The 4678-nt window shown below is 54.7% G+C and overlaps 1 long non-coding RNA gene across 1 annotated transcript; it reads left to right on the forward strand.

Annotated features, from left to right (window-relative positions):
• Window positions 1-1074: 1074 nt before the first annotated feature.
• On the forward strand, window positions 1075-4010 carry LOC121672403. The gene is made up of 2 exons (XR_006018862.1): window positions 1075-1470; window positions 3496-4010. It is a non-coding gene; the product is annotated as an uncharacterized LOC121672403 (long non-coding RNA).
• The last annotated feature ends 668 nt before the right edge of the window (window positions 4011-4678 follow it).

The raw sequence follows: 4678 nt of genomic DNA on the forward strand, positions 1-4678 counted from the left end.
CGCGAAATGAGCTGTTGAGCGCGCCTCGTGCGGCTGTGGCCGCCAGACCCTCGTGCTGCATGTCCTGGGAGCCAGAGCCAGGCCTCTGCTCTGGGTTCTGCTGCAGCTCCCAGAGACCAGGAGAGGCTTTTCCTCCTGCATCCCTTGCTCTCAGAGAGCCTGAATGGGCACGGAAATGGCCTCACTTAAGGCTATGTCTCATTACTACATTAAGTCAACAACCACTTGAGTATCCAAGGATTTTGATCAAAGCTAGATATTGAAAGGGGGACAAAGAGTGGCAAACTTATTTGACTTCCACTTATTTCCAGAGCCTGTTGAGCACTCGGCTGTACTCCTCGCCGGCCTGAAGTGTGTTCCTGGGAGAGCAGCCGCCTGCTCTCTGCTCCTCCTCATGGTCGGGAGAGAGGCTCCAGGCTGAGGAGAGGGAGGGCAGCCGTCTCCCTGCCCGTGCCTCGTCTCTGGCACCCAGCGAGGGAGAGACGAGATGGCCCCATGTCCTGTCCCTGGGGACAAGGGACCCTGCGGTGTGGCTGTCCTGCAGGACACCCCGTGAGCTTGAAGGGATGCGCTGGTGGGACAGGTGCCGAAAGCTGCTGGGAGCTCGAGCGTGGATAGTCCGGAAAAAGGCAAACCCAGGTTCCTGGCCACTGCTCGGGGTTCAGTCGGGTCTCTTTGATTCCCTTTTCTCAGAGTGAGGAAAGGCAGCAGCTGCCTGGCCTCTCCCACCTACCTGCGGCATCCTCTGGGTGTGAGAGGGGTAAGGAGGTCGGAGTGGTTCCCAGCACGAGCCTCAAACTGGGCCCAGTGTGGGCTCCTTGGGGACCCGCTTCAGGTGGGGGTTGCCACCGAAAGAGCTTCGAGGTTTCTGGGCATCCGTGGTGCTGTGCCGGGTTCCCCGTTTTTAACATGGACCCTCTTGCTGCCTCTGCCAGCCTTGCCGAGGCTGCACTCCTGCAGGGTGTCGGTGCAGCAGCACAAAGCCTTTGGGATTTTTTTTTATAGAAGTTGATCGGGATTTTGGATTCTGGTGGAGGCAGGACCGCGGGGTTTTGCTGCGGAGCGTGTCGCGGTCAGCCCCGTCTCCTCAGCGCTCCGTACCTAAGGACGCTGTAGTAAAAATAAAAGTAATCTACAGTAAATGTGTCCCGGGTCCTCACTGAACGATAAAAGCCCCTCAGTGCAGTGAAAATAAACTGTTAGCAAGTCTCGGTAGCGTCCACAAAGAGGGTACTATCTCTTGGATCAATATTAAGTCCCCTCCAACAATTCTCGGTGTTACTTGCAGAGGGCTAGAGAACAGCAAGAGCAGCAGCAGCTTTCATGTGTTTGGAGTTTTTTTGTTTTTCTTTTTCCCCTTGCAGGCATGTCTGGGGTCTGGGCATCACTGTCACTCTGGGCTGAATTAGACCTGTCTGCACATTCACCCTCCTGTCACAGAAGAAGCGAAGGATGCAGCAAGGCTCAGAGGTAGCGCTGCTTCGCATTAAACCCCGCTTTTGTTGCCATCCTGCAAACCCTTTGGAAACAGGAAGGCAGAAACCTGTTGTCACCGTGGCCGAGAGGCCTTCGGAACCCAGAGAAGGCCTGCGTTTAACGGGGGAAGTCATGGTGAAGGCAGAGTGCAGCATGGGAATTTGCATTCAAGAGGGAGGAAAATGAGGGATTTGGGCAGAGAATAACTGATAGGTGCTGTGAATTCATTAAAAATGGGCCATAAAAGATACATTACAAGGTTCTGGTGACAGACCAACAAAGCTTTTTCTTCCCCTCCATTGTTTCTACTGTCACAGGGTCCTCACAATAGCGGATAGTTTAGCCTTGTACTCCACGGTTCGTTATCTATTCTTCTATTTATTAATGCATTCTTGGGTCTTAGTGATGTGATAAACCATCCGTGCTTTTCTTTATGGTTTAATAGGATTCTTCTGAAACCCCCTCCGTGTTTACATAACCTTGCAATTCACAGTTATCTATCATTTATTTCCTACTTTGTGCACTCTCGATAAAGCCGCGGCAGCGAGGGGCGTTGATGCCCCAGCTGTGGGGCATCATCGCCCGTTCGGGGCCTCGGAACAAAGCCTTCCCTCAAAGACCGGGTCTTTTCCAGAGGGAATCCAGGCTCGGTGTCCTCCGTCCCTTGACAAGGAGGCAGTCGAGGCTGGTGAGGGTCTCCAGGCAAAGGGACGGGGCAGGGAGGGGGGCGGTGGGGGTCCCGTGAGCCCCCCGTGCCTGTGGAGGGGCTGAGCCTGACTTCAGCGGGAAATAAACAATTCAGTGCTTTCTCTGGGAATCTCCAGAGCTGCTTTCCAGGAGCCTGGCTGCTGGGATGATTTGCTGCCCAGCGGGGCTGGAGCTGGGGTGGAAACGTCTTTTTGGGCGTGGGGGTGGCATCCAGAAGTTTTTTTTGTGGGAACACCCTTTGGAGAACGGAGCACCAGCGTCACTGCGGGGCCGCTCCACGTCGGGGGCGGAAAATCGAAACGTGTCTTCTAAATAGGACACCAAACCTTTATTAACCGTACCGGGAAAGGGATGCGAGACCTCATTTATGATTTCATTCATAATCCCTTCAAAATGAGTTGGTACCAGTATGTGATAAGTGGATTATGTGTTAGGCCCAAGTAAAGCCAGACACAATTAGTGCTTTAATAAACCGGTTGTATGCATTACTAACAACTAAGTCATAAGGGAATTGGTGTATTTACAAACCCTAATTAGTAGTTTGTTACTGTGATACCAAATTTAAACAAATCTGTAGCATCGCTGACCATCTGGGTTAGAAATCTCTGTTTTGAATTTAATTAGGAAATAGTTGTGACAGAAAATTGGTCCTTATGAGTTAGCTAACGATCAGCACTGCCTTAATTGAAATGAAGAACTGGCTGACGGGTTTGTGAGATGTTTAGATACAAGCAGAGACAATCAAAAAATATTCTCTCACTTAGGGCTTTGTAAGCTGCGGTGATTGATTAAAGAGCGTCCCCCTGATATTTTAGCAGCTAAAACGCAAACGACCCGGCCGATGAGGGCGCACGACAAAAGCCTGGCAATTAGAGCTGTGCCTTTCTGGGGTTGCTTTTAAGAACGCTTCTGCGGGAGCTGCCCCGGGCCGAGCGCTGTGGATGCTCCGGGGGCGCCGCCTGTGCCTTCACCTTCCTCTGCCCGCCGCGTCCTCAGGAAGGGCATCCCCCCTCCCCTTCCCTCCCGGAGCGGGAGCCCGGCTGCCGCCCTGGTGGTGCGCTCCCGGGGCACAGCCAGCCCAGTCCCGGCACCCGGTGCTGTGGTGGAGTCCAAAACCTGGGGCTGTGCCCCGTGCCGAGCAGGCTGCGGGTGTTCAGTGGCTGATCCAGGGCGGGGGGTGCCATCCGGATCGTTTTCTGGAAGCACGCTCGGGGCAGAAGGGAGCGTCCCGGCCTTGCCACCAAAATGCAGACGGGCCCTTTAGGACGCGGGCTGCAGCTCTCAATTAATTTGCACTTCCTGCCTTTATAGCTCTCCGCAGGACTTGGGATGCGAGGACTCCTGGCAGGGTTTCCAGACGAAAGGAGACGCGCGCTGGCGATAACAGCCACGCCGGTCCTGCTGTTGGAGCAGGACCGGGCACCGAGGAACTCTTTCTGTTTTGGACCAGACAGTGAAGTTTCTGCAGGGGCTTTAAATCACTTAACGTTGAAAGGAATTCCCCGACGGCTTCATCAGTCACTGTGTAAGACTGTTAGAGATCTCCACCAGCTAATAAATTTGATTTGGGGTTTGTTTTGCTGGCATTTGCACAAACCCTCTGAGAACTATAGTCACTGTATTCCCATACAGTATCTGAATTCCGAATTGAAATGCCCGCTCCCCTGTCCTCTGGGAGGCGAGATAAACCTTTGCCATAGAATATGAATGTCGGTTGTTTTTCTTTGTAAGCCGGTGCATTATTATTTGAGGAGATATAGTGTTTGACAAAACCATTTATTTTGTTTCAAATGTTTTATCGAGTAATAAAACTCGTTCGCACTGCTGCCACACGTGGGGATTTGTGCCGGCTCGGGATGTGAGGGAGGCGAGCGAAGGGCTCGGGCCCCAGCCCGGCCGTGTGTCCCTCGGTGCTGCTGGCCCCCGTCCCGCTCCGCAGGGCCGTGCCTGGGGAGCTGTGCGGGCTGGGGGTGCAGGGGCGAGGCTGAGCCCCCCAGCCCTCCCTGCCTCACCCACGAGGGCACTGCAGGCTCAGGCGGCCGCACCCGAAAAACAAAGGCGATTTTGTTTCCTCCGGGCCGAGTTATTTTTTTCCAACCCAGCACTCACAAGTTTATTGTGAATGACCCCTTTTCGCAGATGTTCCCTTTCTGAATGGGGCGGCAGCAGTGTTTCAATCTAGAAAAATGCCCCGTGAGCAGAGCCAAGGGCAGCTGAAGGAGGGTGTCAGCCGGGCTGCGGCCGCCCGGCCGGGAGCGCCTGTCCGTGGGCTCGGGCCCGGGGCTCGCCAGCAGGGCCAGGCCTGCAGAGCGTGGCCGGGCTCTCTGAATGCGAACTCGCTCCTCTGCCTCCCCTGCCCCTGGGCTGCGGTTCGGCAAGGCTCGCTTCAAACCCCGCTGGGTTTTGCTCTTTCCTCCGGCTCCCTCTCCCACCCTGGCATCTCTCCGCTGTGCGATGGGGCCGAGGGGAATTCTATTCCAGCCTGAGGCTGCCC

Source organism: Corvus kubaryi, unplaced genomic scaffold (assembly GCF_017639235.1).
Source record: "Corvus kubaryi isolate FWS band 111438036 unplaced genomic scaffold, C.kubaryi_AGA036_p1.0 61890, whole genome shotgun sequence".
Taxonomy (NCBI): Eukaryota; Metazoa; Chordata; class Aves; order Passeriformes; family Corvidae; genus Corvus; species Corvus kubaryi.